The 13,940-nt window shown below is 35.1% G+C and overlaps 1 protein-coding gene across 1 annotated transcript in view; it reads right to left on the reverse strand.

Annotated features, from left to right (window-relative positions):
- SHB (SH2 domain containing adaptor protein B) overlaps nucleotides 1-13,940 on the reverse strand; it is a 349,572-nt gene that overhangs the window by 68,248 nt on the left and 267,384 nt on the right.

Genomic DNA, 13,940 nt, shown 5'->3' on the forward strand with positions numbered 1-13,940 from the left:
ATTTGAACTCATGAAAATTAGTTTTCCTGATCCTAGGCCCAGCACTTTTTCCAGTGGGCCACCTACCTGCCTGGAATGATATTTACTTATCATCTTTTCTTCACTACATGATTCCAAAGAGAAAATTTTAAAAGATAATCAATTTCCTACTTTCTTTGTTGGTTCTTTAAAAGCCTTTGGACACCAGCCATATAAGTTCTGCTCATTCAGATTAATTTAAATTATCTAAGTATTCTTTTTCATGTCATTTATTAAGTTTGCTTCCTATTATTTGTAGATGTTTATTAACATTTATCACACATCCTCCAGTTTCCTCCAACTTTTGTTCTACAGAACACAAAGTTTCTAGGGAGTGCTATTATTTAAATCCCTGAATAGGAAACAAGAGCCTTCTTTTTTCTTCTGGGTCTCTACAGACACCTCTCTTTTCCCTTTGATTTACTCATTCCATATAGATAATAGAATCAAAGAATTTCAGAAATGAAATAAATCTCTAAGGTTTATTGTCACTCATTCCCCTGGATCTTGAGTGCCATAACATATGATTACATAACAATTCTTGTTGATCTAGAGCTCTAGAAACTGAAAAAAGTTATTAAAAGAATCAATAAATGTATTACTAAGTTATTTACTACAAGATAAAAACTTACAGACAAGAAGAGTGAAAAACAATGTACAAATTTTCCTGAAAAAGTGAACTGAAGGAACTTGAAATGCCTAGTTGGTCCAGTGATATCATAATAATCTCTTATGTATAGTGCTTAGTATTTCCAAAAACATTGACTCATGAAACTATCATTAAGCCTGTTTTACAGAAAAGGAAACTGAAATTCTGGGAAATTAAAATACTTGCCCAAAAGTCAATTGATTAGTAGGCTGAGATTTGAACCCCTTTAATAAGTGGTAAAATTATATGCTAATGAATTGTTTAAAATTTTTTTTAATGATTTATTATCAGTAAATGCTTGATCTGTATACCTATTTTATATACCTAGATGCCTAGGACTGTTTAAAAATTTCTTGAGCAAAAAAAGTTGTCAGATACAGAGGTAGGTAATAAGATTGTTCAGTGGGGAATGTGGTGCCTGGGATCAGGAAAATCTGAGTTCAGATACAGCTTTGGATACAGATTAGCTGTGTGACCTTGCTTGCCTCCATTTCCTCAAATGTAAAATGATGATAATGATAGTACCTGTTATTCAGTTATTTCAACCATGTCTGACTCTTTGTGACCCCACTTGGAGGTTTCTTGGCAGAGATATGAAGTGATTTGTCATTTCCTTCTCCAGCTCATTTTACAGAGGAGAAAACTGAGGCAGACAGGGTTAAGTGACTTGCCTAGGATCACTTAGCTAGTAGGAGTCTGAAGCCAAATTTGAGCTTGGGTCCTACTGACTCTAGGCTAGTATCTTTCTCCAGTGTCACCTACTTGCCTTATATGATCTGAAACCTATCTCTAAATCTATGATCCCATGGGGACAGTTGTTGCCATGAATATTAGCAAATCACATTTGTAGAAAGCTTCACAGTTTACAGAGGGCTTTATAAACACTGATGCTGGGAGGCAGGTAGCTCATGAAAGTAGTGATGGGGAAACTAGCAAGAAGAAAAAGGTATTCTTGGAAACTCTTATTTTCTTTAACTTTCAGGATCTACTATATTTTCTCTCATACTCTTGAGTATTTTGGCAGAATTACAGATCTAGCATTGGAAGGATCCTCAGGGATCATCCTATCTAGTTCCAGACTCATTTTACAGATGAGGAAACTGAAGCTAGGAATTAAAGTGGCTTGTCCAAAGTCACATAGACAATAGACATGAAAGTCAGGATTTGATTTCAGGTTTTCTGACTCAAACCTAGCCATCTTCTCAATGCATCACTTTGTGATTGATAAAAATGACAACCCAGTAAACAAATTCATTGAGAGATTAAACAGTAGTCAATAATGTTGCATGGAAAAGTGAAAGAACCAACTAAGATGTAGGCAAATTAGGGATATAAGTAAAGATCAATACAAGACTAATCAAGACACATGCAAGTGAGGTCCTGAAGTGTAGTTAGGGAAATTTAACAGAAAATACTTAATTGATTTGCTGTCATCCTCAAAGACAGCTCAAATGCTTTCTTAAGCAGCAGAATAAAACAATACACCTTCGTATTGAAGCAGGATATGGAATACTGACAGCACTTCATGATTTACTGAAGGCTATTATTTAGTGTTTTTTGCATCTATCAAGTTTTGCCAAAAAAGTCTCCAAAAATGTCTTGTTTTAACCTTCTAAGGAAAAAAGATTAATTCTGGAAGGTTAAAATGATACATCCAAACATCCAAAAACAAGCATTTTATAAAGCTCCAGATGTGGCCAACTTGCTTGCTCAGTCAATTATGCAAGTAAAGAGTTTGAACCTCATAAAGGAATAAGGACACGGACAAATTAAAATGTCAATCTGTGGGACTCCATTCTGTGATAATATATACTGAGATCGAGGGAAGAATCCCATCCTTTACACATATTTTTATGACCAGAAACTCTATCAGATGTCAGCTACCAAAAGAGCTTTTGTGCAAGTGACAAAAGGAAGGAAGGACAAAAGGAAGAAACGTATTAGGATAACAAAGTTTCACCTTGATGAAGTGTCTGCTATTTAGAAGGGTGCAATTTCAAGGACTTCAAAATTTTTTTTATTTTTAATTTATGAACTAAAACAAGCATTTCCATAATATAATACAGTAAAAAAAGATGATTGCACATGAAGCTGCAAATCTACTATGTGTAACTTGCTATTCATTTCAAGTATATAACAAAATTATCATGTAAATTTCTTTTTTTCCCCCCTTTCCTCTCTCCCTCCTCTTGGCCCTAGAAATGGCTATCATCAGACACAAATAGGCAAATAGGCATACGAACTTCTATTTATCAGTTATTTTTCTGGTTGCAGATGCATCTTTTCTCATAGGTCCTTTATAATTAATTTGGGTATTGACAAAATAACTTATTCACTCAAAGCCTTTCTTAAAACAATATTATTAAAGTGTACTTTAATTCTATTGGTTCTGCTCATTTCGCTCTTCATTATTTCATACAAGTCTTCCCATGGTTTTCTAATAACATTGAACTCAATATTTCTTACATTACAATAACATTCCATCATAATTATATATCACAATTTGTTCAGCCATTTCCCAATGGATGGGCATCCCTGCAATTTCCAGTTCTTTGCCACCACAAAAGAGCTGTTAAAAACATTTTAGAACACATAAATTCTTTTCCTTTTTCCCTATTTATCTTCAGAAGTAGACCAATTGCGTAATTATGAACTGATCCAATCATTTTGGAGAGTGAGCTGGAATTATGCCCAAGGAGTTACTAAACTACCTATGTAACTGGACCTTGGACCAGTAACATTAATACTTGGTCTATTTCTCAAGGGGTTTTCGAGCTTCCAGGGGAAAAACCTTAGGACTCCAACAGTATGGTGGCTTAATAAATGAATTCTGTGGGATATTCAAGGCAAATTAAAAATTTTTTTTCCCTTTCTAGTTGAAGCACGACCTTCTTACCTTGAGGGTATTCACTGGCTCAGTCTGAAGAACTTCCAAGTTTCATGTAGAGAAGCTTGGGAATACAACTATCACCCAGAGGCTTGCAGAACTACACAAATATGGTCTCAAAAAATAATGTAGGAAAAGAAAAGATAGTTAGCTACTAAAGCTAGGAATAATCCTTTCTACCTTATAGTTGGTGCTTTTCTTTCTGAGAACAAAAAGTTACTCTAATCAAGCTTCCATTACTAGTACAGTGATAAGTCCCACTGACTAGGAATCAAGAGACTTTGTTGGATTCTAGTCCCTTTCTCTGCCACCAATTAGCTTTTTCAGCTTCCCTCTCTGATGAAAGCAGATGATCCCTAAGGTCATTAAAAAAACAATAACAAATGTTTCATTATTGCTGTTTCTTTATTGTTAGTTTCCCCCCCCAAAGATTCTTTTTCTCTTCCAAAAGAACCTTCCCCAGTAGCAAAGTACAGCAAAGTAAAATAAAATTTATAATGATAAAGGCTTTATTTCAAACTTTAGTTTATCACCTCTTTGCCAAAAAGAGGTATTTATTTCCCAATTCATTTTCTGAAATCAATTGTTCAGAGCTCTGAAGTCTTTCAGTGTTTTCCTTATATTATATGGTCATTATGTAAAAAACTGTCCTGATTCTACCTATTTTATTCTCTTCAGTTCATAAAATCTTTCTAAAATTCTTTAAATTCCTCATATTCATGGTTTCTTGCAGTAGAACCATATTCCACTATATTCCCATATCACAATTTGTTCAATCATTCCCCAAACAACAGGCAGCTATTCTGTCTCTTGTTTTTCCCTATCACAAAAAATGTTGCCAATAATATTACTGCATATCTTGGATATTTTACTTTGTCTTTGTCTTCCCTTGGGATACATGCCCAGCACTGGTATTGCTTATTCAGAAGCATGTACAACTGTGTGACTTTCTTGTATAATTCCATATCATTTCCCAGAATAATGAGAACAATTCACAAGTCTACCAACGTACTTTAGAGTAGAGGCTGTCTAACATGAGACAACCAAATATAATTGAGAAATAGTTAACCAAATAAATAAGAATACAATAGAACACAGATGATATTAATATGTATTTTTCTAAGTCAACAAGCTGCTACACAGATCTTTATATATAGGGCCCTTATATTTCTAAGGTCTTAAAAAAAAACTTTATATCGCAAGAACTTAGGAAACTTTTGTGCCACATAAATTGTTGGATACCTATGTTCTGATTGTGCTCTGAGCAGATCAGTGGTGTCTATAGGGAATACTTTTTTTGGTTAAGAAGCCTTAAGCCAAGATCCACCAAGCCAAGAGTTCCAGCTATAGTTACACAGAGAGACTACAATATACCATTGTGTACTTTGAGAAGAATTTCAGGCTTAATTCTGGGTGTACATGGGCAGGCCAGCTCCGAGAACACAGAGATGATGTAAACTGATGATGTGAGTCTTGTGCATTTGGGGCTGCAAGTCTCTGGAAGGACTAGGTATTAGGTGAGCCAGATTTTAGTCTTTGCCACTTGGGGGTAAGTTCCTTTCCCCCTTCATTTTCCTCACCTATAATCTGGGGATAACTCCTCTGCTTGCTTTACAGAGCTGTGGTAAGGATTAAAAGAATAAAATGGCATGCATACTACTCAATTGAACTTGAAGAAGAGATATGCAGATGCAAGGAGTCATTATTCTGGGGAAGAAATATCTGTCTGGTGATAGGGGGCACATAGATCACCCAACCAGATGTTCCCTCACAGGACCCAAGCTGGTTAGGAATAGGGAATAGTTCAGGTTCCTGCCAGCCTTTAGATGTCCGAGGGGAACAAAAACTCTAAAAAGAACTCAAATCCATCCACCATGCTAGCTTGTGGTGGACAAATTTTCCCCAATATTTTATTTTCTATTTCTATCTAGGTAGTCCTCTTTTGTTTCCCTCTGTGGTTAATACAATTTTATTCTTTTTCCATGTGAGGGCTGCAGGCTGGATTTCATCCATAATCCGACAGGCTAAACAGAAGGCATGTGGATTTCAGGGAGATTGGGTTGTTAAAATTTGTGAAGCAAAAGATGTACTGCTGATACAATAGGATGGTTTCCTGTGGAGTCTCCCAGCCTGGGATTTCCAAGGCAGGGACTGCCACTGGCAAACAAGGAGGTGACATGTGAGACTGTGCTAGATTACAGAATTTAGGCCTAGAAAGTACTTCTCCCCACTTTGTCTAACCCATCTCTTATAGGTGATTACAATTTTAAAAATGTAATTAAGTAAAAATGAGATTATCATTCTATAGCTTATTTTCATGTTTAACAACCCTTACTATTAAGAAATTTGTTCTTATGCCTAACTTCTCTCTGTTAAACTGTTGTTTTAAGCTTAGCTTCTCTCATTTTGAGGTTTGTGGTAGCTGAGAATAGCTGAGCACCTTAAGGGAGGATGGGGGCATTGATGCAGCTTCTTGAAGGGGAAGGACAGTTGCATCTATAGACACAATGCTCATATCGGGTAGGTCTTGAAGTCATCAATGCATTCCTTCCTTTCTTCTCCCTCCTTCTGTCTCTTCCTTCTTCCTCTCTCCCTTACTTCTTCTTTCACCCTTCCTACTTTCTTTTCTTTCTCTCTCCATCTTCCTTCCTTCCTTCCTCTCTCTCTCTTACATTACCTCTCACAAGGTAAGTGAATTTATATTAATTCTGCTTCCTGTTACTCTCTTATCTGGATTATTATTCCACCACGGTCCTGGGAGACCTTTAGATTTCTGTGCATTATAATGATCAAGAAATTTGGGACTGGAGAAGAGCTGAGGAAAGATGCAACTCCTTTTTGCTGAGATGGAGGACAATAGATATAGAGTACTGTACTATTTATTAGATTTTGATAAAAACATTAGTTGGCTCTGTTGAACTCTTTCCCCTCTGCTTCCTGGTTAGGAACTATTCCAAGAAATGGTTCCCTACTTAGAAAATGGGGAGGGCCTACATCTGGAAATGAAGGACATAAGAAATAGTGACTGGACCGGTGATTTCACTGTGTATAGCACTTTGAGATCAGGAAATTCCTGCTACCAATGGAGGCTTTTACATTTTCTGTAATTTATAATCTTTAGGTGCGAAGGTGTCAGGCATGGCCCCCAGCAGCCCATAAAACTTCTGAATTAGATTAAATAAAATATAAATATTGTAAAAATGAAAAAAATGTAGATAATATTAATATGCAGCTTTCTAAGTCAATATGAGGTCCTCTGGGATCCTTTCAAACATTGAGTAGTTCTGGTTTCCATTTGAATCTGATAACACTATTAGAGCACTGAGATATTGTTAGGAGGGAAGTGGTGCAGTCAGGACATGGAGTCAGGAAAACCTGAGTTCAAATCCAGTCTCACATCCTTATCAGCTGTGTGACCCTGGGTAAATAATTTAAATCCTCTCTGACTTAATTTCCTCATCTGTAAAATGAGATCACAATCATAATACCTTATATAGCAACTATAAGGATGAAATGAGATATTATAAGGTACTTTGCAAAGCTAGCTAAAGCACTATATAAATGCTGTCATCATCTTTGTCATCATTATCATCATCACCATTGATTATAATTTTCACTGAGGGCACTAAGGGAAGCTAAGTGGTACAGTGGATATTGTACTGGCCCTGGAGGCAGGGGAAATTGAATTAAAATCCAGTCTCAGGCACTTATTAGCTGTGTGACTCTGGGCCTATCACCTAACTCTGTTTGCTTCAATTTCCTCATCTGTAAAAAGAGCTATAGAAGAAAAAGGCAAACCACTTCAGTATCTTTGCCAAGAAAACCCCCAAATGAGGCTCACGGAGAATTGAACACAACCAAAAATGCTTCTGGAGCCAGATTAAAATGTAATTGGGAAATATTTAACATAATAAATAAAACTACAATACAACAAAGATAATGTTGATTTATAGTTTTCTAAATCAATATGAAACCAGCAAATATCTTTCCATTTGATAGACATTCCCTATTATACCTTTTCTCCATGAAACCTTCCATATTCTCCCAACTAGAAAATGACTTATCTTTTAAGTGATCTCATAGCACTTTGTACTACTCTAGTGAATTAGCTTCATTTAAATGGTTGTTGTTGTTCTGCTATATGTCTCACATATAAGCTCCCTGAGTTTATCTTTATCTGACCATGTTATCTCCTGAATTGATCAGATCCTCCAGAATCAATATAAAATCTTTTTTGGTGTCCAAGGCCCTTTATAACCTGGTCCCCTCTTTCCTTTCCAGCCTTCTAACCCTTATTTACTCCATTCTGCAGCCCTATGACACTGGCTTCTTTGTGGTACTTTACACAAGACCCTCCATTGCCTAATTCTGGGCATTTTCACTGGCCTCTCCCTTTTCATTTTCATAACCTGACTTTTCTGTATTTCTTCAAGTTCCAGATAAAATCCCACTTTCCAAAAACCTTTTCCAATCTCTCTTCATGCCAGTGCCCTCCCTTTGTTGATTATCTCAAGTTTATCCTTTCTATAGCTTGTTTGTACACAGCTATTTCAGGTTGTCTTCCCCATGAGACTTTTGAGCTCTTGGAGGTCACAGTTCAGTTTTTGCCTTTCTTTGCAGCTTTAGTGCCTGGCACAGAGTAAATGCTTAATAAATGCTTGTTCTTTGAGTGATGAAACATTGCCTCATGTAGGTGCTTAATATATGTTTCTTAAAGGGTGAATAAAGATATGATCAGTGTCTCAGTTGAAAGGTTCAGAATCTTCTAGGAGTGATTCAGAGGATGCAAAGAGGAGTAGATATGGTAATATTAGCAAATATACAGAGTCACTGTGATGGTTATCTGTTTTTGAGTTGTAAATGCTTTAGGCAAGTAATATTAACAACTGAGGGAAAGTGAGAAAGTTCATTCATTATAGCTTTCTGAAAGAGCACTCAAATTTAATGGTTATGATTTCCAGGCTCAGCTTTGTTTTCTAGCTGTGATCTCAGTAAGCTTTGAACCTTTCTCTAAGGTTCAATTTCCTCACTATAACATAGGACTAACAATACTTTCATTACCAACTTTAAATAGAGTTATTATAAAAGAGATAGTGAATGAAAAGTCCTTTACAAATCTTAAACATAAGCATCAATATTCTATATAATCAGCTATTTCAATATGACTCCCTTCCTATTTTCCCTTCCTTTCTTTCTAAATTTATCCAATTTCTTAATGTAAATACTGGCCTGTACACAAATCAACCACAGCCTACTTTCTGCAGTTTTTATTTTTCCATTCTTTGTTACTTGCTTCAGGCTGTTTTTATAGTTGGAACTATGTGGGAAAATGTACTTCTCCTCACCTTGATTTCTAATGTTAGTTTCAATCAAAGAGCTTCAAACTAAACATGTTCTTTTATCCATCTCCCATCTGCCCCCAACCCAATCCCAAGATTAAAAAAAAAATCAGTAATTCTTCATATCATCGATCTCTAGAGGAGATGTTTGCTCAAAAAAGGTAGAAATATGGTAGATAGATTTTCACATGGGTTACAAAGTGATTATATTTTTAAAGAAAATAGTACTATGATAATAGTATAATGAGAAGGATCAATGTGGAGTTAAAGATACTAATGTTTGCTTTCCATACTCAATGCAATTCCCTTCACACTTAGCTGTACTCTTCTCAGATAGAGAGTTGGTTTTCTATAACTAAATTAGAATTTTTTTGGTTCTTGTAAAACCAAATTCCACATCCTATTTGATTTGGAATTTAATACACTGGATTTTTTTGAATGTAATATTGGTATTAAATATTAATTGGATCGATCAAATGTGAAAATTAACATTTGAGTGTTTAAGGCCCCAAGAGTTCCTTGGAGGGAACAAACTAGCAATGTTCCTTTTTTAAATTTTTTTTTTTTAAAAGCTAGAACTTAGCAGGTTAGAAGTGGTGTTTGTAATCAATCTTCAGTAGAGAGAAACATATAATTTGGCTCATTAAGAATTGTTAATGGGAAAGACTAGGGAAAGAAACCCATCTCAGATACTGCCTTTACTGATCATTTTATTTTTCCTTCTACTAATGATAAGATTAGAAGTTCTTTGAAGGTAGAAATTATATTTTTTTGTTCTTTGTAGCCACAATGCCCAGGTAGTCTTCTACCTTAGCAGGTGCTTAATGAATGTTTGAAAAACTGAACCCAACTCCATAATTAAAATGCTCTGTAGGCCTGCTCTTCCAGTGCTACAGCTTTTGCTTTCTTTAGAGCAGGTATTCAATTTTTTATAAATAGATTTTAAAGGGCCTATGAACTTAAATGAGAAAAAAATTACATATTTTCACTTACTTTTAACTAAAATTTAGCATTTCCTTTAATCATGAATGCAGATAATAGCCCACAATATGGTTAGTCTTCATCAAAAGGCTGAAGGACCCAGTCAATGACACAAGGGGAGGTAAAAGTTCTCGATGGAGATTTTGTACTGAATATCACATGAGCCTTTGTACTAGTATGTGTATGAGATGACACAGAACTTGACAACTGGGAGTTTTTGGAGTTGGCTCCATTGTTCCCTTCTCAATATGAGATTTCATGGGTTAAAATCTGGGGACAATGAGTTTAAGAAGAAAACCAAAACAGGGTGTCCCAAAAGTCTTGGGTCACTTTAAGCTTATTTAGTTGTTTTCAGTTGTGTCTGACTCTGTATCCCCATTTGAGGTTTTCTTGGCAAAGATACTGCAGCGATTTGCCAGTTCTTCCTTCAGTTCATTTTACAGATGAGGAAACTTAGGCAAACACAGTTATATGATTTGCCCAAAGTCACATGGCTAGTAAGTGTCAGAGGCCAGATTTGAATTCAGGTTTTCTTGATTCTGAAACCGCATGTTCTATCCACTATGTCTCCTAGATGCTCTTAAAATGGCATTAAGACGTTTGGGACACCCTGGATTTAGATAATTTTCTCAATATAATTGTAATCCTTTGTAATACTATGTATTTTATTTCATGTTCTTAAGAGCATGATTTTGAGAAGGGGATCAAAGGCCCCAGCAGAATGTCATGGAGGTCCAATGATACCTTAAAGCTTAAAAACTTTCAATTTAATCCACTGTGTTTTATAGAGGAGAAAACTCAAGTTTTTAAGGGAAGATTGTATTCCCAGAGATAATGAGTTGATGATAGAGCTGGGACTGGAACCCACATCTGAGTCTTTGAATGTAACGATTTTTCCTCTTCAGTCTTATATTTCTTCACTCCCCTTCAAAATGAGGGAATGGCAATAAGTTCTCTCTGTGTGTAAAGTGATTTTGGAAAGCTGTCCTGAAGGAGATTCTCAAAGTAGAATGGTAAACTGGTTACAAAAAATAAAGTAAAAAATGGAAAGCCAGAATAGACAAGAAGTGAAGAAGTTTGAGGAAACATGGTATATCTATTATGTCTTATTTACTGGGATAATGGCCTGTCCACACTGTCCTACAAACAATCATATCTTCAATAATATTATTATTATTAGCCCAGATATATGTAATATGTGAAATCTGGGAAGATGGCAGGGAATGACAGACTTCCAGTTTCGACTTTTGTCTGCCATACTCCCCCACTCCCTTCCCCTATAAAATAGCAAGTGTGAAAAGATTGGAAATATGTGATGCAGGATCACTAGACAAACCTGGGTCTCTTTAGCCAGAGAAGAGAAGACCTAGGAGGGGACCTGATAATTACTTTGTAGTACTTAGAAGGTATAGGAAATAGTTTACTAGACTACTCCTATTCTGGAAGAAGACACCCCTTTGAACTCTCTCCCCTTTCCCCCAAATAAAAAGGCTAACTTCAAAGGCAAGAACCCAAAATCATAGCAGCAGTGATTGGTTGTAGGTGGAGTGGTACTAGGATGGCCAGGTCAGGAATGATTGGAGAAATGGGAATTGGCAGGTTAGTGAATTAATCTCCAACTATTTTTTTTCTTTAAGAATTATCTTGTACAGAGTTCTCTCACTTATTTTGATGGTGGCTTTCTAATGAATTTGGAGACTTTTTACTTGTATTTTTTTTTGGGGGGGGAGGGAGAGCTAGGTTTTCTTTTACAACATGACTTTTGTGGAAATGTTTTTCATAATTTCACATGTGTCTTTCTTGATGGGGGGGTGAGGTGGGAAAGAAGGGAAGAGATATAATATGGAATTCAAAGTTTTAAAGACAAATGTAAAAATTATTTACATGTAACTGGATAAAATAAAATCATTAAATAAAGAAAAAAAAAGATTTAGTATTCCTGGGAACAAAGACTAGAGAATCCTCAAAGCTGGGAGGAATAAAAAAGGACCTGGAGAGAAAACAATACTTTTTGGAGAGAGGCATTAATTATTAACATTACTGAGATAGAATAATGGATGATAAGGGACACTTAGGCACCTGAATATTTATCTGAGTAGGAAAGGAAAATGAGAGACACAAAGACAAATACATGAACGTGTGCATGCACACACAAAGGGAAAGAAAAAGAGGGGAAAAGAGGGAGGAAGGGACGGAAGGAGGGAGGGAGGGAGACAGAGAGACAGAGAGACAGAGAGAGAGAGAGAGAGAGAGAGAGAGAGAGAGAGAGAGAGAGAGAGAGAGAGAGAGAGAGAGAGAGAGAGAGAGAGAGAATAGAGGTATGAAATTATACAAGTGAAGGAGTTTGGGTTTGGGCAGGATGATGGGAAGGAGAAGGGGAGGGAGATGAGGAGACTGGTATTAAATTTGTAGAAACAAATGGCAGAGCCTAAATGCTGACATGTAAGAAGAGGTAAATTGATATTACAAATCTATATTCACATAAATAGCTGCTGGAAGTAAATACAAAAAAACATTTATAACTCTAAATGTGAGCAGAAATTATTACATATAATTACATGCCAGTACAACTGAGAATTCAAAGGAAATTGATGAGGATCAACAAAAAACTAACAGACCCAAATTAAAAAAAAAAAACAAAAAAAAAACAAGAAAAAGATCTTAATCTCAGAAAGAAAAACAAAAACCTACAACTTGCGAAACCATAAATGAATGACCAAAAGGGGAAAATAATCCCAGGTCAGGTAAATTTACAAGTGAATTCTATTAAACATTTTAAAAGTAACTAATGCATGTGCCACAAAAATTATTCTCAAAACAGAAAGAAAGCACACTGCCGAATACTTTTTATTGGACAATTGGAACTTATGCCCAAACAGGAGAGAAACAAAGCAGAGAAAGAGAAGTATAAACCAATCTTATCATTACATATTGATAAAAAAAAAAAAAAAAAGTTAAATCCTCCCAAGACTACCTAAGAAAATAATTCACTATGATTTAAACAGGTAAAACAACAGGGAAATAATGACAATTTAATCACATAAACAACAAAGATAACATAAACCACCTGCTTATTTCAATAGGTGTAGAAATATCTTTGACAAAAAAAAATCAGCTATCATTTATGTAAAAAACCCTAAAAAGTATAAGCACGTAAAGGCTCTTCTTTCATGTGATTAAAAACATGTATCCAAACCCCAAAATTAGATTTGCCAAGATCATGTAGCATACCAAAAGCACAAATCTATAAAACCAAGTACTAGAATTTTTAGAATTATATAATAAAAAAAACAAGTGTTGGAATTGTAATGGAGAAAGGCTAGATTCTTTACTAAAATGTAATATTATTTGATATTGTTAGAGAAATGCCAATTATAGCAATAAGGCAAAGAGAATAAAATAAAAACAATTGAACAAGGAGGGATACCAATCAACAGTGGTATGACTAGAAAAGCCAGTGAAGAAACTGAAATGATTAATAGCAAGAGAGCAGAATTCAAAAATAAACTAGCATTTCTATATATTACAAAAATCAGGAAGAAATCACAAGAGCATTCTACTCAAATAATTTTGAAATGTACCAAATATTTGCGTTAACTTACTATCACCCACGTACAAGATTTATATAAATACAACTATAAAACACTCTTGACAAAAGTATGAGATTTAAATAATTACAGAGATCTTCAGTGTTCATGCTTGGACCATGTCAATATAATAAAAATGGTAGTGCTGTCAAACTCATTTACAGGTTTGGTGCTATATCAATTAAATTATCAGGGCTATACTTTTTTAGATCTAAATACAAATAAAAAATTCATTTATAAGAACAGACAGTCTACAATCTCAAGAACAAGAATAAAAAATTATGAATGAAAGGGGTATAATATTACCAAATGCTCTTTTTATATTATGAAGTAGTGATTATAAAACTGACTTACTACCAGTTAAAAAACAGAAAAGTAGATTAGTAGAACAGACTAGATAAACAAGAAATAGAGGCAATAAAAATTAGTAGTGAGGTATTTGGACATAAATTACTGGAAGGAAGACATCCCTTTTGGCA

Source organism: Sminthopsis crassicaudata, chromosome 1, assembly GCF_048593235.1.
Source record: "Sminthopsis crassicaudata isolate SCR6 chromosome 1, ASM4859323v1, whole genome shotgun sequence".
Lineage (NCBI taxonomy): Eukaryota > Metazoa > Chordata > Mammalia > Dasyuromorphia > Dasyuridae > Sminthopsis > Sminthopsis crassicaudata.